Below are 21,209 nucleotides of genomic sequence, written 5' to 3' on the forward strand. Positions count from 1 at the left end.
TCACATAGCTTGCTCATGTAATCCACCACAGAGAGATGAAACAATGATGATAGTAAGCTTGAGATTCTTCATATACATGGCCTGGGAAAGATTTCTGCCAGTCATTTTGAAGACAACAGACAAATCCAAGATATTTTCTGTTTTGGCTATCTATAACTTCAATCTCCCCCCTTTCCCCCACCTCAGCTATCAGATCTATGTTTCTGACCATGATCCACTTGGTTTGAATCTCCATCACCTTCTGTAGGTCCTTATTCTTGGAGTGATGCTTCAACTGTGCAGCCAAGACACTGGAGAGCTATTCATGTGCTGTCTGTGCTCTGGAAACATATGTAGTCTGGAACTTCTTTATCTTATTCAAAAAAATTAAATGCTCAAGAACTTTCAAACTCATTGTCTGTGATATAAATATACACCATCATGTCTTGGCAGATGTAATGAAACAAATGGTTGCAGTGTGAATAGGTTAGTTTCTTCTTTTCCAAAGTTATCTTAACTGGAATCTGCTCTGTCACCTGCAGGACGTTTCCTCCACACCAACCATGTTTGGTAAGGATAGTGGTTCCACTGACAACAACAGCAAAAAGAATGGCCACAGCTTCAATGGAGTACCTCTGCAGGAGCACGGGCTCCTGATACCGAGCAGTTGACTTTTGGCTCCTGGTGGAGGCTGGACCCCAGTGCTGGTAACTTCGGCATGATGATGCAATTTTAGAAAAGTGTTTTAACAACCTGCCAATCTAAGAATCTTCACTTCTGAAAGGGAAAGAAAAAATCTATGTCATAAGATAAATGGAGCATTAAGGAAAATATGGGTGAACTATGCAGATTGTTATCTGCCATAAATTTATACTTAACAGTTAGGTCTTCCTATTCTGAGTCAGAGGAATAAAACCTAACATTTGTAAATGCTAAGCCTGGGGAAGAAAAATAAGGCCACGTTTCTACTACAAGGCAGTATAAGCCCAAATGGGGCTGCCATTCAAGCTCTTGCTAAACTTTTAAGTTTTAATATTTTTGCCACATGCCCTCAAGTAATTTGAAAAAGCAACATTGACCCTTCACTGCAGAATCCTGTGATCAGGACCCAGCTGTAAAACTAAGCCCTTCCATTGTATTAAGATCTTCACCTTTCCTCCCTGGAATACAGTTCACCCATATGAAAAATCCGGTTGATCTTTTTAACAGCACCCATATTGTATGATTACAATTTGCTAAACTCTTTTATAGAATCCATCATAAAACAGATAACCTCAACTGTGAAAATATGGTTTAGGAGAATAGATTAACAATCCTTTTATACATATATATCTTTGGATACATGGGAAGTAATCAACATCTAGTTTGAAATGAGACACACTGTACTCAAGACAACAGCGGTCTTCTTACTTCAAGATTTGCATTCTTAATGTTTTCACTTAAAAAAAAGCATATGAGCTTATATATATTCTCTAATCCCTGTATACATTGATTTCTTTATGATCAAATATTTAACTATTTGGATTCATGGACATTTTAAAAACGTCATAAAAGCAAAAGACCTCCCACTAAAATGCACATCTGTATAAACACACAAAATTGCAGAAGGTTCACAAATGTATAGAATCTACCCATGGAATCCTGGTTATGACCGTCAGGTAAAAAAAATTCCCCAACTAGAAAATCCCAAAGTTTCTTTCTAGTGTTAAGTAATAAATGTATCAAAGTTAGCATGTTTAAAAGTGAATGCTGACATGTCACTTCCAAAAAAATTGATCTATCTGCTTATTCCCCAGATCAGTTAATAAAACTCTACTCTTCCTGGTTCTCAAGCCCATTTCTCCACATCCTTTCTAGTACTTGTAGTTTTTTCTTTTTCCTTTTCTTTCTTTCTCTCTTTCTTCTTCCTTCTTTCCTTCCTTCCTTTCTTTCTTTCTCTCTTATTTTTTTTTGATAATGTGATAATGGCCATTCTAGAAGGTGTGAGAAGGTATCTTACTGTAGTTTGATTTGCATTCTTCCCTGATAGCTAGTGAAATTGAATATTTTTTCTATGCTTATGAGCCATTTGTGCTTCTTCTTTGGAAAAGTGTCTATCCAGGTTCTTTTGCCCAGTTTTTAATTGGGTTGTTTGTCTTTATGTTGTTGAGTTGTTGGAGCTCTTTATCTATTATGGATACTAAACTCTTATCATATAGGTGTCTTCCAAATATTGTCTACCATTGAGTAGTCTGCATTTTTACTTTCCTGACAAAGTCTTTTGATGCAAAAAGGTATTCAATTTGGAGGATATCCCATTTGTCTATTTCTTCTTTCATAGCTTGTGCTTTGGGTGTAAGCTCTACCAACTTCTACCACAAGATCTATAAGATATTTCCTTACATTTTCTTTGAAAATTTTGAGCTCTAATATATAGTCTTTAATCAATCTTGAGCTAATTTTTGTATATGTTGTGAGATAGGGGTCCTCTTTCAGTCTTTTGAATATGGATATCCAGTACTCCAAGCACAGTTTGTTGAAGAGGCTGTTCTGTCCCAGTTGAGTGGACTTGGCCTCCTTGTCAAAATGAATTGTTCATAGAATAGAGGGTCTATTTCTGAACTCTCAATTTGATTCTGTTTGTCAATGTATCCATCTTTATGCCAGTACCATATTGTTATGGCCACTGTAGCTTTGTAATATGTTTTAAAATCTGGTAGTACGAGACCTCTTACTTCATCTTTCTTTCTCAAGATATTTTTAGCTACTCGGGAGATCCTGTTCTTCCAAATAAATTTGATTATTTGTCTTTGTGTTTCTGCAAAGTAAGTTGTTGCAATTTTGATTGTAATCACATTGACTCTTTAAATCATTTTAGGTAGAATTGATATTGTAATTATATTTAGTCTTTCAATCCATGAACACCATTTATTTAGGTCTTACTTGCTTTCTCCTAGTAATTTTTTTTTTTTTTTGCAGTTTTCTGTGTATAGGTCTTTTATGTCCTTGGTTAAATTTATTCCTATATATTTATTTCTTTTTGTGGCTATCTTAACTGGAATTTTTTTCTTGATTTCCTCCTCAAATTGCTCATTGCTAGTGTGTATAAACATTACTGATTTTTGCCTGTTGATCTTTTATCCGGCCACTTTGCTGAACTCATTTATTGGCTCTAATAGCTTTGCTATAACATTTTCAGGATTTTCTACATGTCGGATCCTGTCATCTACAGACAGTGAAAGTTTTACTTCTTTCTTTCCATTTTGTATGCCTTTTATTTATTTTTCTTGCCTAATTGCTCTAGCTAGAACTTCCATCACAATTTTGAATAACAGTGGTAATAGTTGACATCCTTGTCTTGTTCCAGATACTAGAGGGAAAGCTTTCGGTGTCTCCCCAATGAGAATGATGTCAGCTATTGGCTTTTCATATATTCCCTTTTCATATATTCCCTTGAGGAGTTTCCTATCCTTTGAAGAGTTTTCAATAAGAAAAGATGCTGAATTTTGTCAAATGCCTTTTCTGCATCAAACAAGAAGATCATGTGGTATTTTCTTTGACTTATTGACATGGTTTGTGTGTTGGTTTATATTTATCATGTCCCCCAGAAAAAAGCCATATTCTTTAATGCAATCTTCTATGAGCAGAGGTGTTAGTGTTGAATAGGTTGGAAACTTCTGATTGAGTATTTCCTTGGAGATGTGACCCACCCTACTGTGAGGGAAACCTTTGGGTAGGCTGTGACCTCTGATTGAATGTTTCCATGGAGGTGTGGCACCACCCATTCAGCATGGACCTTGATTACTTCACTGGAGTCTTATAAAGGGGCTCATAAGCAGACGAACCTCAGCGCTGCAGCTGAAACAGACATTTTAGAGATGGCTATTGAAAGCAGACTTTTGCTAACACTTTACCCCAGAGAAGCTAAGAGAGGACAAATACCCCAAGAGAAACATTTTGGAGAACATCACTTTGAAATGCAACCTGGGAGCAAACAGATGCCAGCTATGTGCCTTTCCCACTAACACAGATTTTCAGACGGCACTGGCCGTCCTTCAGTAAAGGCACCCTGTTGTTGATGCCTTACCTTAGACACTTTATGACCTTAAGATTGTAACTTTGTAGCCAAATAAACCCCCTTTATAAAAGCCAATCCATTTCTGGTATTTTGTACAACAGCAGCATTAGCACACTGGGACAGTATGTTACATTAATTGCATACCTGGAATTAAACCCAATTGGTCATGGTGTATAATTCTTTTAATGTGATTCTGGATTTGATTTGCCATTATTTTGTTGAGGAGTTTTGCATCTTTGTTCATTAAAGAGATTGTTCTTTAATTTTATTTCCCTGTAGTATCTTTGTATGGTTTTGGTATTAGGGTGACGTTGGCTTCATAGAATGAGTTAGATAATCCCATTTCTTCAATTTTTTTGAACTTTGATCTTTCTTTAATGCTTAGTAGAATTTACATGTGAATCCATGTGGTCCTGACCTTTTCTTTATTGGGAGCTTTTTGATGACTGACTCAATCTTTTTATTTGTGATTGGTTTGTTGAGGTCGTCTGTTTCTTCTTGAGTCAATGTTGGTTGTTCATGCTTTTCTAAAAAGTTTTGCATTTCATCTAAGTTGTCTAGTTTGTTAGCATACAGTTACTCATAGTATCCTCTAATTATGTCTTTTATTTCTACAGGATCAGTAGTAATGTCCCCACTCCCATTTATTATTTTATTTATTTGAGTCTTCTCTCTCTTTTTTTTTTTTTTCTTTGCCAGCCTAGTGAAGGGTCCATTTATTTTATTGATTTTCTCAAAGAACCAACTTCTGGTTTTGTTGATTCTTTCTATTGTTTTTATGTATCTCAATTTATTTCTGCTCTAATCTTTATTTATTTCCTTCTCTTTGCTTTGGGGTTAGTTTGCTGTACTTTTATTTTCCTAGTTCCTCTGGATGAACAGTTGAGTCCTTGATTATTATTCTTTCTTCTTGTTTAATATAGGCATTAGGACAATAAATTTCCCTCTCAACACTGCCTTTGCTGCACCCTATCAATTTTGATATGCTGTGCTCTCATTTTCATTTGTCTCAACATATTTACTGATTTCTCTTGTAATTTCTTTCTTGGCCTAGTGGTTGATTATGAGTGCATTGTTTAACCTCCATATATTTGTGAATTTTCCAGCCCTCCAACTATTAATTAATTGATTCCCAGCTTCATTATGTTATGATCCGAGAAAGTGTTTTGTATAATTTCAATCTTCTTAAGTTTATCAAGACTCACTTTGTGACCCAACATGTGGTCTGTCCTGGACAATGATCCATGGACACTTGAAAAGAAGGTAAATCCTGATGTTGTGGGATTATTCTGTAAATATCTGTTAAGTCTAGATCATTTATCATAATATTCAAGATCTCTGTTTCCTTACTGAACCTCTGTCTAGATGCTCTATCTATTGAGGAGAGTGGAATATTGAAGTTTCCAACTATTATACAGAGGTGTCTATTTCTCCCTTCAATGCTGCCAGTGTTTCTCTCATGGATTTTTGGGTACTTTTGCAGGTAAATGAATATTTATGATTGTTACTTATTTTTGATGAATTGTCCCTTGTATTAATACATAGTGTCCTTCTTTGTCTCTTTTAACTGTTTTACATTTAAAGTCTAATTTGCCTGATATTAGTATAGCTGCCTCTGCTCTTTTCTGGTTGCAGTTTAAGTGGAATATCTTTTTCCAGCCTTTCACTTTCAACTTATTTTTGTCCTTGAGTCTAAAGTGAGTCTCTTGTAGACAACATATAGATAGATCCTGTTTATCTATCAATTTTGCCAGTTTTAATCTTTTGATTAGGGAGGTTAATCCATTAACATTCAATATTTTTACTTTCAAGGCAGTGCTTCCACCATTTTTCCTTTGGATTTTATATGCCATATCTTTTTTTTTTTATTATTTATTTTTTACTTTTTAGCTACCTTTACTGAAAATCTTCATTTCTACACTCTTCTTCAAGCTTTTCTCTCCTGTATTTTCCTATCAGCTTGTAGCACTCTCTTTAGTATTTCTTGTACTTCAGGACTCTTGTTCATGAACTCTCTTAGTGTCTGTTTATCTGTAAATATTTTGAACGCTCTCTCATTTTTGAAGGGCAGTTTTGTAAGATGTAGAATTCTTGGCTGGCAGTTTTTCTCTTTCAATTTCTTAAATATGTCATACCTGCCTTTTCACCTCCATGGTTTCTGCTGAGAAATCTGTACTTCATCTTATTGAGCTTCTCATGTATGTGATGAATCACTTTTCTCTCACTGCTCTCAGAATTCTCTGTCTTTGGTATTTGACAATCTGATTAGTATCTTGGAGCTCTATTGCATATATTCTGTTTGTGGTACATTGCATTTCTTGGACCTGTAATTTGATGTCTTTCAGAAAAGTTGGGGAATTTTCAATGATTATTTCCCCAATTATTACTCTTTCTTCTTTTTTCCCTTCTCTTCTCCTTCTGGGACATCCATAACCCATATATTCTTGTGATTCATTTTGTCATTGAATTCCATGAAATCTTTTTCAAATTTTTCCGTTATTTCCCATTATTCTATGTGTAAAATTTCAGATGAACTGTCCTCTAGTTCACTAATCCTTTCTTCTGCCTCTTCAAATCTGCTCCATTGTGTTTTTCATCTCATCTAATGTTCCTTCCCTTTCCATAAATTCTGTCATTTTTTGGCAAGCTTCTGAGTTCTTTATGGTCACACACTGTCTTCTTTATATTCTTCATCTCTCTTTTCCTTCATCTGGTTGATTTGATTTGGAATATTGGTTTGAATAACTTTAATTGGTTGCTTCAACTACTGTATCTCATCTGAAGTTTTCATTTGTTCCTTTGACTGGGCGATATGTTCATGCTTCCTTGTATGAATTGTGATTTTTTTGCTCGTGTGTAGGCATATGATTTTGTTGTTTAGTATATTCTGGAAGTCATATTCTCTCTTTTTCCTAGAATTTTCTTGTTGGTTGGCTTTGTGCTCTAATTTTTCTTTGATATTTTCTTCAACTTACTCCAGCCCTCAAGCATAGCTTCTGTTTAATTGATCAGAATTTTTTTAGATCTTATTTTTCTGATTCTTGCCCTGCTTATATGGAATCTTTTTTTCAAAATTGCCCTTTTGTGTGCAGTTTTTCCACTCCCAGGAAAAAGATTTCTCTTACCTCTTCCCCTCAGGGAATGTTGATCTGCTCTGTTTGTTTTTATTTGCCGCTAAATGTTTTAACACTCATTTTGTTACCTCTAGCAACTTTTACCTGGAGGGATGATTCTCATAAGTGGTTCCCCTTAGAGAGGATTTACCCCAGTCAGTTTTTCCCAGACAAGACAGGTCTAGGACTCATAAATTGGGAATACATCAGTATCAAAATTCCCTGGGGATGAAACCTAGCAGGGTGCCATTCTTTCCTGTGAAACCTCCTGATTCTGTGCTTTCCTGTCCTGCCCAGCAGATAGGGTGATTTTCATTCTCAACAGACTCCACTCCTGCCAGGATCACGGTTGAGATAGAGGCTAAGGGGAGTACAGTCTTAAATTGCTTCTGTTTACTCAGCCCCTGGGGTCTGAGTTCTCTAAATATCATATACTACTTGTGCTGTGCCTTGCCATTTCTCTTTTCTTGAATAGCAGCTGCTCTTCATTGCACTGTTCCCTGCAGACTGGAAAAATTACAGTATTCTCAAGCAGTCCCACTTCCACTCCTGGCAGAGCACGTTTGAAGCAGGTTTGGCTCTGCTGTTTGTAGGTTGAAATTGTTCCTGAAATCCCAGGCCCTGGGGTCTAAATTCTCTGAATGAGAGCCAACACTTCTGCTGGGCCCTGCCTCCCTTTACTCATGGAAGCTATGCCCTTTAGGGATTTCCTGCACCTGATTAGTTACTTTGCCTCTCAGTCAAATCTCCTTCAACCCTTGCCTGGAGCAGGGCTGATGATGGAGAATACCAGCCATTCTCTGTAATGGGCTGCTTAAAATAAAAGCTCTTCTCAAACCTGGTTCCCAGGCCCCTGGGTTCACCAATCAAGAGCTGGATTTGGTACCTGGCTCTGTGTGCCCCTTTCTTGGGGTACAGCACTTTTCCTGCAATCTGAGCTTCACCAACTCCAGAAGCCTCTGTTTTATTCCATGAGCCCTGTTTCTTTCCTGCTGGGAGTGGGGCTGAAACAGAACTCTCAGTTTCTTTCTTGTTTACACTGTAAATTTATCTGATCTTTGAGTTACTTTTCAGCAGTCTGAATTCATTAGTAAGACCACAATTGGAGCCTCTGAGCTCCCCTTCGTTTGCTACTATTAGAGAGGGCTTCTGTTTCCCGCCAGAGAGTAACTCCTAATCAGCCAGCCATGCCAGTTGTGGAGGGTCACCAGCTTCTACATCATGGAAGGATTTACTCATGGATGTGATTTATCAGTCTTCAATTTTCACTAATCCCTGGCTGTTGTATGATGCACATGTGGTCTCTGAAGTCCCCCAAAATAGTTATTTCAGATAGTTCCTGGCTATTTAATAGTGGCCCTGAAGGACAGAGTAAATATACACTTCCCTATGCCACCATATTTCTTCTCTTCATGTATCATCTTCTGGTTGAACTTAGGGTAATTGAGAGCATGCAAATGATATAAAAAAGAAAGTTTGAAAGTATGCTCTGATTGTCTTCAGGAATTTGAATCCTTTCTCCTGTTTACAGAGAGTTACAGGGAGAAATATCATCTTCCCTAAAGTGAATAACTATATTATATTAGACTTTTTAATTCCCACAACCAAACATGAAGTTTGGATTAGAGTAGAATATGAGAAATTGTCAACTAAAAGACTGGATCTACTTAGATAATAGGAATTAGAGGTCACTGCTACCTATATGATACTCAAATATACAATGGGGAGAATTGAAAACATTAATTTATGTTTAATTGTGTTCATGTTATTGGTTGAATTTTCCATAAAGTTAAGAGCTATAAAAAATACTGCCTAGATATATGGTTTGGGGAAGTTATGGAATGCAGACAAGCATTCTACAACATACTAATACCATTAAAATTAAAATTCTTAGAATGACATTAAATACTTAAAACATTACAGTAATGCATTGTCAAAATAGTAATACACAATTTTTAACAAGAATTAGTAGCACATGTAAGCATTAACTGAATGTCTGGGTGGCTTAACAAAATATAAGCCGAGTTTTTATTAGTATATAGAAGAGTTTTCACTGAGGGGATTATTGTATTGTCTACTTTAGGGTTGACAAGAGAGGGAGAGAAAGGGAAAGAAGGGGGATTTGTAGGGCATGTTGAAGAGGTTGTATTGATGAAGACAGAGGGAAAAAGCTTGATACAGTTTTGGGAGAAGGAAATTTGGGTTTTTAATTCAGTATGTTTTTTCTAGGATTGGCATGGGGAAGCATGGAAGGACAAGGAATGAGTGGGTAAATGTGTGGTTGTTAAGTAAACAGGGTAGAAGTGGGAGAGCACAGTAAGTGGCCTTTGTGTGTAGAAGAAATGAAGTTGGCTATGCTATTAACTCCAACTATTCACACTGAAGATTTGTTTGTTGGCCTTTTAGATTTAGGGAGAGCACAGTAAGTGGTCCTTTCATGTATAAGAAATGAAACTGGCTTACCTGCTACTGAGAGAGTTACCCAAGGTTTCCTGTGAGAGATTGTTGCAGGGTCTTGCACGGTTTCTGGGCACCTTCAGTCTTCTGCTGCTAGCCCAGGACCTTTGGGAGGTTAAAGTTTGAGGGGGGGGGTATTGGAGCACACATGGCCATGGGGGAGTTGGGAATTTGGGCATTGCTTAGTCCAGTGCTCAAGCCACTTGCATTTAAAACAGGCCCCTGGCAGTGTTTGTCTTTAGGGCCTTTTTAATTTTTATTGTTAAAGACTTTAAAGCTGTTCCAGTTTGCTAATGCTGCCAGCATGCCAAACACCCAAAATGGATTGGCTTTTATAATAGGGGGTTTATTTGGTTACACAGTTACAGTCTTAAGTCTGTAAAGTGTCCAACATAAGGCATCAACAATTGGGTACCTTCACTGGAGGATGGAGAATGGGGTCTGGAAAACCTCTGTTAGCTGTGAAGGCATGTGGATGGCATCTGCTCTGGATTTCTGGTTTCAAAGTGGCTTTCTCACAGAATGTTCCTCTCTAGGCCTCAGCTTCTTTCTCAGGTCCTGTGCATTCTTGAAAGTTTCCCTCATGTCTGTAGCAAGCTCAATCCTTCTGTCTGAGCTTTCATAGCGCTCTAGTAAACTAATCAAGGCCCAGGCTGAATGGGCAGGGCTACGCCTCCATGGAAATTATCTAATCACAGTAATCGCCTACAGTTGGGTGGGTCACATCTCCATGGAAACATTCAAAGAATTATAATCTAAACAACATTAATAAGTCTGCTCACACAAGATTGCATCAAACATCATGGCATTTGAGGGGGACATAATACATTCAAACTGGCATGAAAGCCTAGATTAATTAGCTCTCTCTCTGATGGGTGGGGTTTCCTGCTGGGCTATTTACACTCTCCTGGGGTACTGTGGTGGCTTACACAGGTCTATTATTAGGGCTCTGTTTATTTAAGGTGTCTACATGAGTCTGAGTTGTTAGCTACACTTGTTCCTTCTCCTTGGGGGTGAGGCAGGTAGAGAATGACATAGAGATCTCACCAGGTGAGGTTATAGGACACAGTAAGATTCTGAAGTTCTTTAAGAAATTGGGTAGGGTTTGTAGAATATGAGCCTAGGCACTTTTTAATTTGGGAACAGTTAGAAAGAGAGAAGGGAACATGAACATGGATGGGCCCCTCTGGTCCAGACACTTCTCACAAGGGAGGATATGCTGAGGAGTTTTATTTTTAAGGAGGCTTGAAACAGGCAAGGGGGTCAGAGAAGAGGATTTTTGGGAAGGGAAGATTGGATAAGTAGAATCTGAAAGATGGAGCAGGAGGAGCAGAGCGGGAATCTGAAGCTTTTCTTAAAGAAAACTTGGACATGTAGAACTTTATTTCATTTGCCATTCCACTGACAGAAACTGTCAAGGTCAGTGAGAATGTGGGAAACAAAGGTCTCATTTTCAGGTGACTTAGGGCTATTTTCTAATTTGTATTGGGGCCACACAGTATTGCAGTAATAAATGAGCCATTTGGGATTAAAGCTGGTGCTTAACTGACCCCTTGCTTTCAGGAGGCAACCTACAATGGAGTCCCATGGTGGGAGGGAGGACTTGTTGCCCTTAAGGAGTCCTGTGGGGATCCTAAATGAAAGAATTAACTTTAAAGTCTTGTGGACATGAGGTAAACAACACAGGCATACCTGTGAGTCACCCTCAAGGTCCAGAGAAGGGAATTATTCCCAGATGGAAATGGGGAGAGGGGTCATCCCCACCACCTACAGGTGCCATGGCTCAGTGGCCACACAGTGAATTTCTCTACCTAAAGTTGGGATTTTCAGTGCATCAGTGGAAGAGAAATTTAGGGCATATGCAAATTACTTACCCCGAGGCTTGATAATTAATTGCTGTTGGTAGTTAAATGGCAAAGGAAAGTCATTACCATGTCTCCCGGGTTTCAGCACCAAATGTAAGGTAGTTTGGTTCAAAAGATGGGCAATGAAGCCAAATGGGCAAGTAACAAAGAATAGCTATATTTGAGAGAAGCCTTAGAGCAGCCCACATGAGCAGAAAGGTTGCTTGGAGGGGTAAGCACATAGTCGGATGGTGGGATTTCCTTTTATAGGACCATTTGCCAATCAGGAGGTTACATGGTGTCTTGAACATGTAAGGTATGTGACTTTTGGCTAATAGGGGATTACACATAGTTTATCTTGCAACTTTGGCAATGCCTGGTTTGTAGACTCAAGCAGGAGAGGTGGGGGCTGGAGGGAACAACTGTGTGGTATGAAGTGGGGGAAAGGAATGGGGGGAAAATGATGGTCTTGAACAAAGGCAGTGAGGCTCTGGGGCAAAATGGGGGAAGGGAGGGGACAGTAATGCAGCCTGGCTTTACAAAAGAGCGAAATGGGGGAAGGGCTCAGGGCCCAGACCTAACAATTATTATTAGGATACTTCCGTACATATAAGTACGTGTGTACTATATGTATGTAAGTACATATATATATTAATATTTGCAGGTAGCTTTCATAATTAAGATATTTTGTCCAAGAAGAAGTATAAATGAGACATTAAAAATGTCTGTTACATAAAGGATGCTTCTAACTGTGATAGAGCTGAAAATTATAAAATTGGGATGTGTTTCTGTTTTTGGAGATTGGTATATGACTAATTAGACAGACTGCAGAATAATGCTAAATTCCAGGAATTCAACCTCAAAAGACTCACATTTGGTTTACCTAAGGTAATGGGATGGATTTATTTTTTAGTCGCCACTCTAATTTCACCCTGATTTTCAGTCTGGTTCTCTACTCTGGGATTCATGGTGACTGCACCAAAAGCCCATCTACAAAAGCTGAAGAGAGCTTCCTTTGTGGTTGCAGAAGGGGAGAATGCCATCATCTTGTGAACCATGAAGGCCCGCCTAAATCTCAGGGAGAGTGAAACCAGGAAAGGATTGTGATTCATTTCAATGTTTAGAATATTTACCCTTGAGCTCATCTGGAGATAATGTACCTAAAATACAATCCCAAGTCTGTAAATTAGTCTATTGCTCTGACTTATCAGGAAGTGAGATATTGGTGTTCTCATTGTTTCTAATATAATGATAATGTTTCCAGAGGCTGTGACTTGGGTGTTGACATGTGTAAAAGCAGCATGGAATTGGGAAAGGCATCCCATTCCTTGTACTATTAATTTATAAGGGATCTCACCTCATTAGCACTTAAAGTGCTAATGAGCACAAATTCAACTTCCCTTCACAGTCTTCTGTCTTGCTACTTGTCTTCATCCACTCAGGATTTCAACCAAGTTAGATTATTCACACAGTTGGGTTCTCAATAATAATATTGCACAACATAAGAGCTTTAGAGTTGGATATGTAGCACTCTTCTATCACCATTTGTATGCTAAACTATTTTTCTGAATCTCCTCAAGTTCAAAACCATATTATCTTACCAGGACTTTATGATTACTATAAATGATGTACAAACTGTTCAGTTATAAAATCACTGTCTCGTTGGTAACACTGAACTATCTTTGCCACATTATCATTTGTTCATATAAAGAAACTTAAATCTGTGACTCAAAGAGCTCATTTTAATATAAATTAATTTGGTCAAAAATGGAAGTATTATATATAGTTCTGCTTTTGTCTCTGGAGAAGGCAATTTTAAATTTCTGTTTCACAGAGAGGTTGAGACTGACAATTTTTGGGTCCTGTCTTCTAGGATGAGGTTACAGTTTACACAATCACTAGTCCTTCTTTCTAGAATTTCATAATGCCTTTATGAAGGGATAGGACTTAACAGGTGACAGAGCAATGATGGTTTCAGAGAGTTTCTAGATCCTTGCTCCTCTTCAATTCAGTTCCTAACCTGTAGCCAGACTGAATTTTGAATATATAAGTCTGACTGAGTGATTTCCTCATAATGACCATGGCTTCCAGATTTCTGGATTGAAGTCAAAAGTCCTTAATATGACCCAAAAACTCTTTGTGATCTGGTGACCCTTCAAGGTCTTTTGTCACTATCTTGCTCTACTGCATGTTTATGTAATCTCTCTAAGTTCCTTGTGCTCACCAGCTCTCTCCCATGTGAGGACTGTGATAAATTCTGTTTCTTCTAATGGGGATGCTCTCCCTTCTGTCCATATCCCTACAGTGATTTGCCATATGGATCAAGGCATCTCATTTTTGAGGCCTCATTTAAGTATTTCTTCCTCTGGAAAGAATGATAGAGCAACTTGGGAAAAGAAAAGATTGTCCCAGAAAAATGCACATCTGAATAAATATAAAATTTTAGAGGGATTGCAAATTACCTGATATCTACCCCTGGAATTTCTGATTATGATAATCATATTTAAAAACTCAATAATTAGAAGATGGCTGAATTTCTTTCCAGTTTTAACATTCTTTTATTATAACAGGTGAGTAGTAGATGTGTCAAACTTAGCATGTCTAAAACTGAATTCCTACATTTCACTTCCAAAAATTGATCTATCTGTTCATTCCCCAAGTCGATAAATAAAATTCCACCATTCCAGAGTCACAGGATAAAAATAGGAGCATTTCTCACCACATCAATTTGTTGAACATATTGCAATAATCTCATAACTACTCTGTACCCCTCACCTCTACTGCCTAGAGCCTACAGCCTTTTAATTAAAAATGCCACAACACTGTCTCCTGTGCCCTGTATATGCTCCCAGTCTCCTCTAAAGTCAAATTCCATACAATGCACCCAGGTTCCTGTATAAGCTAGTCTTCCATTAATAAGTATTTTCAGTTCCTAACATTTGCCCAGCATTCACTCTGCTCCATCATAGCTGGCTTTCTCTCTGTTTTTCAAAAATTCCAATTGTGTCCCAGAAACAGAGATTTTAAATTGTCTCTATCCTCTGATTGGACTACCCTTCTCCCAAATAATTGCATGGCACACTGACATTTCCTTAAATACCTTTCTAATGTCATTTTCTCACTAATGCTTGTTCTAATAACTCTGTTTAAAATTCCGTACTCCACCAAGACTCTCCATCCTTGTCATAAGGCTCAACTCTACTAAATTTTCCCCTGTACCTATTGTATCCCCTAACTTCCATTAAGTTTATTACCTTTTTCTCAAAACAGAATGCAACATCCAAAAGAGCAAACAAATTTTAGTGTTGTGTCTCCAGCATATTAAATGTTCCTACTAACTTATTGATGCACTATAAATATTTCTAGGAAGATTAAATGAGTAGTTATGTTTATATTCAGGAAAAATTCTACTCTCAAGTGAACATTTTGAGCTCTATGTACCATAAGACTAATAAGAAAGAAGAGTGAAGAAAAGGGAGGACTCATTCTCATGACCTCAAATTCATCCTGAATTTGAAATATATTCAACTAATATGTGAGTTTGAAATGAAAGGCACAGAAACATCACACATGAATGGCTTCTCAACATGTGTCTTCCCCTCTAGTAGCCCTGCTGTCTAGTTTCTTCACTGGGAGCATTCAAAATTCTGTGGAAATATTGTGTCCATCTTGCACAAAAAATAACATCAGCAAAGGAAAATATCATCCCTGATAGCCTAGGAAGCACTAATAAGCATCAAAAAGCATGCTACTATTTTTGTCCCCTTGATTTCTCCAATATGGTGGTGAACATATGATAGCCCCAGTGCAATTACCAGACTGAATTTCCAATTTGAGATGAGGGCCATATACATCATTGGATATTTAGAGGCAGCATATAATAGTGTGTGTGTGCATGTGTGTGTGTGTGTGTGTTTCTGTGTTTGTGTGTATGTGTTTGGAACAGCACTGATCCCTTGAGAGTGGGGCCAGACTCTGCAATCTCATTCCTAATGCCAGCTGAGGGTGGTTTTCTGCTCCTCATCCTAGGTTTTGATCCTTGGTTAGAAAGGCAATTTCCTGGAAATGTCACTATTTTCCTTCTCCTCTGATGCTGGGATTGCCTTTGCTGGATGTGATGTACATATTTCTTCTGCAGCCCTTTGGAATTCCTTCCATGCACAACCCAGAAAATTTGCTTCAGTCTCCAATAACTCAAGTATAATTCATTCATACTATGGGGATGATAAATTATGTAGGATATGATGAAATAAGGAATGTTTATTAAAAATTGACTTTATTGATATGAAAGGACATAAATATTAAATGTTTTGGATCATAGAAATTTTTGAAACTGTGTTAACTGGACTTTTTTGAATAGATCATGTAGTCATTAATTTTGTTCTTTGTCAAATGCTCATTGCTCTGGCCAGGCCACCTTTCCTTGTCCTGTCCTTCAGTAAACTACCATCCAGCCTTGGTAAACAATATCAGGAACTTTTTATTGTTGATATAACTCCATGTTTTATATTTTAAAATGCTGCTACAGTTATGAAATATGATGCAACACAATAAAATATTCTTCATTTGAATTACAAATTTATCATAAATAAAACTGAACAATCAAGAATAAAACCATTCATAGAATCATGTTTGTTATAAGTCACTGCTTCACCCAGTAGAGGTTGTCACACTGAAACTTGCCCTTAGAGTTTAGTTTCTTTCAGATCTATCTATCTATCTATCTATCTATCTATCTATCTATCTACCTATCTATCTATCTATGTATCTATCATCTACCTAACCATAATTTATCATCTATTTCTGTCTCTCTCATACAGTTGCTATAGTTTTTGCTCTTGATTGTTTAATTTTGGGGGAAAATTATATTGCTTGAAACTCATGGTGATCACAGTAAAGATACTTGTTCTATTATGCAAGTAAGAAAATCTGTTGTCTTTATATCATAGCAACCCAGGAAACAAGAATCAGAAAAAGTAAATACATAAAACTTGTTTCCAGTTAATATAATAGGAGGTCATTTTATTAAAACTTACTAACTAATTATCTCTCCCAACAAGTAGTGTAATATCTTTAAATCAGAATTTCTAACATCCCCCCCTGATTGGTCTCCTAAGCATGACATGATTTGCAGCCAGCCATTAAAAAATATCTAATCAAAATAATGATTACCTGAAGAGTTGGTATATTCCCATTTTCACAAAAGATTAAAAAATTCTTACAAGCTGTATATGAAATATCAAGTGGAAGTAAAACTAAAAATTTTTCTTTTAAATATCTCAAAATATCAGCAATTTTATAGACTATGTTCCAAGGAAAAAGACAGCAGTTTCTTAAAAAGCCACAGTTCAACTTTTCTACAATATTTTAAAAACATAATCAAATACATTAGTAAACAGCTTAAAAATACAAAACCAAGCTGGTGTTTACCAATTATCTAATAATTTCTGATTCACTTGTTTTATTTGTTTCTGAGAGTTCCAGATGATTACAATGATATGGAGATAACTTGTGAAATTATAACCATTGTTTACCAAGTATTTCATTTAAGATACCTTGGCTCTATCCAACATTTTCTTTAGGGCATTTTTCACATTTTTATTTCTTAAACTGTAGATCAAAGGGTTCGACATTGGAATCACCACAGTATAGAACACGGACACCACTTTATCCCTCTCCAGGGCATAGCTAGTGCTTGGTCTAGATTAAATAAACAGAAGTGAACCATAGTACAATGTAACAGCTGTCAGATGAGAGCCACAAGTGGAAAAAGCCTTTAGATGGCCTTGGGTAGAGTGGATTTTGAAAATGGCAGCAATGATGAAGAGATAGGAGGCAAGAATAAGTATGCTGGGAGTGAAGACATTGGAGGCCAGTATGAAATAGAGCACAGAGTGGTAGCTCTCCTTCACGTCACATGCCAGCTTCACAAGAGGGGGCAAATCACAGAAGAAATCATCGATGACATTGTTGCCACAGAAGCTGAGGGTAAATGTTTTGCTGGTGATGATAGCTGAGTTAAGAAAGCCACCAAAGTATGAAGCTGCAATAAGACTGGCACATAACCTTGGGGACATTGCCTGGGAATAAATCAGGGGGTTGGCGATGGCCACATAGCAGTCATAAGCCATGGCAGCCAACAAGTAACACTCACTAAAACCCAGCCCAGCAGAGAAGAAGAACTGAGCCAAGCAGCCAGCAAAGGAGATGCTCTTGTCTTCAGAGATGCAGGTCATCAGGATTTTCAGGGCAAAGACAGAAGAATACCAGAGATCCATGAATGATAGACTCCCAATAAAAAAATACATGGGTGTGTGGAGATGAGAATCAGCAGAGGTCAGAAAAATGATGGTGATGTTTCCCAGGAGACAGAAGACATAAATTATGAGGAAAATTAAAAAAAGTACTCTCTGTAACTGCAAGTCAGTTGTGAAGCCTAAAGGAATGAACTCCTTCACTTTGGTGAAATTTTTCTCTTCCATTGACTTTGGATTTCTGCAGTCCTTTTCTTTGAAAAGACCAATGAGTACATCATGACTTAATATACCATCATCCCTCTCCTCCCATCATTTGCCATTTTAGAGCATTAAAAACCCAAGTGATGCACCTACATTGCTCATGGTGAGATGTGTTCATGCTGAACTGGACGTTATAATTTTTTCCATAGCTGGGGAACCAGTTCTGTGGGGCTGTCTTAAGATCTCAGTTATGATTCCCACTATATAATGCATGTCGCCTTATATGTGTTATCTACTTTGTCCTCATTTTAGGGGGAGGGTGAGTTGATTGTCTTCTCTTCTGCTTGTACTGATAGTGAATGGCAACCATGTTAAAGACATCTCTGGTATCTTTTCCCTTTGTTTTTCTCCAGAGATTTGCATAGATAAACATAATATATTTCATGATATACTCAGTACTTTATTAGACTGTAGTTTCCTTCAAGGCAATTATTTTATTCAATTCAATATTTTTCCTCTAAAGCAAGCTCAGAGGGTGAATGGAGGAGAAAATGTGAACTGCTTGAAGAAAAGATAAGATTTTCTTAGGTAACCAACATTTTAGATCATACCTAAATATATGATCCTTAACCACTCAATAAGGAAAAGTAGTCAAATATTAATTGATGGATAAATTTATTCATTTTATGGCCTCAATTTTCTGTGCAGATAATAGCTAAATAAACTACACTAGCTCAATGAATGATTTTAGGGAATGATGGAACACTGGGAATCCTTTTCCCTTAGCCGTAAAAGCAGGAGACTGGAATGCTGCCAGCAATGGGGGAAGCATTGTCTCTGCTTGTCTGCATGATATCTCAGTGGACCCTATGCCACTAACCACAGACAAAGAAGAGAAAATTCGATTGTCAGGGTTCTCCATTTGTGGAGTTCCTAACAATTATGCTAAAGGAGCGTGGCTTAAAATTTATTAAACTTGGAAAAAAAAATTCTTATGTTGTCCATTATACCAGGTGGTGAACCTAAAATTATTTCAGAAAAATAGAAGAATGCTCTTAAGTGCTCCTATTTGATGAGAGACAATTTCTTTCCATTATAATGGTAAGAATCTATATTACGCATTTTTTAAAACAAAGCTTTTTATCATAATTTTTTTAAAGTAAAAGTTCCTCCTAAGAACTGAAACAGGACTGGAATAAGTGTCATTTTAGTTCCCTTCATAGTTTAGGGCTGTTGAATATTAATATCATTTTTATGATGTATATTCCTGGAAGCAGCAGAAGGCCCCAAATCAGGAGACCTGCATGTGATCTCAGTTGGCTGCTGCCAGGAACTCTATTGACTCACTCCTTTGTTAGTTCAGAAGGTATTTATGAATTCAAATGAGATCACAGATGTGAGAAAGTACATTGAAAAACTAGAAATTTAAAAGTGGATACTTTGAATTCTATAATTCTATAATTTCAGCTCAGAAATTCCTTTCTCAGATATATTTACATTAACAACCAAAGATTTTCATTTATTTCCATGTATGACTCTCCGACTTTCATATTTTTTTCATTCAGAAACTGCCCATTCTTTTTTGTTGGCCTTTTAAACATACATCTTTGCTGAGCTTGTTAGCAAAGACCAAATTGGGAATGAAAATTTCAAGAGACCCTTCTTCCCTAACATCCCTTGTTTTCTCCTATACTTACTAAAATATAGAGTTAAAATGTACAATTGTATGCATATATGAATAGGTATATAAAGAGTTTTAAGCATAAAAATGGCTTTAAGTTGGGTAATGGTAAGACAAAAAATACAAGTAAATAGCATGAATTAAGAATATATGAACAAGAACAGGACACGAAATGGAAACAGTGATAAAACCTGTCACACACTGAGAACTTCAATTCACGGTTTTGGATTGACCCCAAATGAGTTGAATCTTCCTGCAAACCCAGTATATACAACTAGAAGTGTCCATGAGACAAAACAATCAGCCACATAGTCAGGCAACATATTGCTTTTCTTTATATTAACTTCAAAAATTTCTCCACAGATCCCATATAATGAGAAAGAGTAAAGGATAATCCATAATTATTTAATAGTTTTCTTATATACTGTTAGCAGTAGAAACATTAAGGAGAGTTTTACTGAGCTGCATTTACTTTCCATTACATCATAGATTTAATGTTGGCTGCATGGCTTGTTGAATTCAAGAGGTGCTGGAAACCTCTCTCCAAAAAACCCTCTCTCCTTCCCATCTATAAAGCATCTTTCCTCACCAGAAGGCTTCCCGAGAAATAACTCCTCTAGGAATCATCAGATGGAAAGGAGCTGATCTCAGTGTGATTTTTCAGCCTTTTCAAGCTTTAATGCACCTGCTGTCTGGGACATTTCCTTTGATGCTTTAATTGGGTATTCCTTGAATTATACATTAATTATAGCTGTTCAGTATTATGCTAAATGGCATATAATTTCACTCCCCCTTTTATGGAGTGCCTGTCCCATGTATTGCCTAATGCAGAAAAAAAAATATTTTAATGTCGGAAACTTTGACCCCATTCAAGTTTTCTACACATACACCAACTCAAAGGATTAATGCATAAGCTGAAAAAATAACAGCAGAGACCACAATGGTGGATGGCTATAGAGAGTTTATGAGAATGAAACACATCAAGAATGTCAAGTGATATCTAATTCACTGTTTCACTGAATGAGGAAATAAGGCTTGAAGAGAGGATGTACGGAACTCTTTAAATTCTTCATCAAATTTTATTTTAGAAAAAATCTTACTTTATTTCAAAAAGTAGAATCATATCATGATCTGATTATATTAAGTATCTTTTTTGTCTTTTGTTCATATTGGGATTTACTGTACTATTTCCTCTGGTTAATTAAATGCAATGCTTAATGTCAGGAATAAGAATAGTCACTTCATTTGAATTTGGCTAACATCAAGATTTTCCCACCTTACCTTAGAATAGCATTTGCCTTCTACTCACACCAAACATCCTCTTTCCAATGGGAACAATCCTGGATAAACATATAGGTTTGAGCATCACTTAGGGTTATGCTGCTAAATGTAAAGTGGATCTTCAAGTGCTGTTCCCTGTCAAGTGACCAATTATAATGCTCATTAACTTTCTGAAATGAATTCGGGAGAGTTCATTCAACAGGAAAATAATTGGTCAAATTAATGTAAAAGAACTGGTTTATTTTGTAGTTGTCATTCATGAATTTACATAAAAAGAAACTGGTAGAAAATGATAACCTAGAAAGATCCTGAACACAAATAAAATGCTCAAGAATAATT

At 36.9% G+C, this 21,209-nt stretch overlaps 2 pseudogenes; both read right to left on the bottom strand.

Annotated features, from left to right (window-relative positions):
* On the bottom strand, positions 1 to 1,195 carry LOC119517309 (annotated as a pseudogene).
* A 15,801-nt stretch (positions 1,196 to 16,996) lies between these two features.
* LOC119518152 lies at positions 16,997 to 17,932 on the bottom strand (annotated as a pseudogene).
* Positions 17,933 to 21,209: the final 3,277 nt, after the last annotated feature.

The sequence above is a fragment of the Choloepus didactylus genome, chromosome 21 (genome assembly GCF_015220235.1).
Source record: "Choloepus didactylus isolate mChoDid1 chromosome 21, mChoDid1.pri, whole genome shotgun sequence".
Taxonomy (NCBI): domain Eukaryota; kingdom Metazoa; phylum Chordata; class Mammalia; order Pilosa; family Megalonychidae; genus Choloepus; species Choloepus didactylus.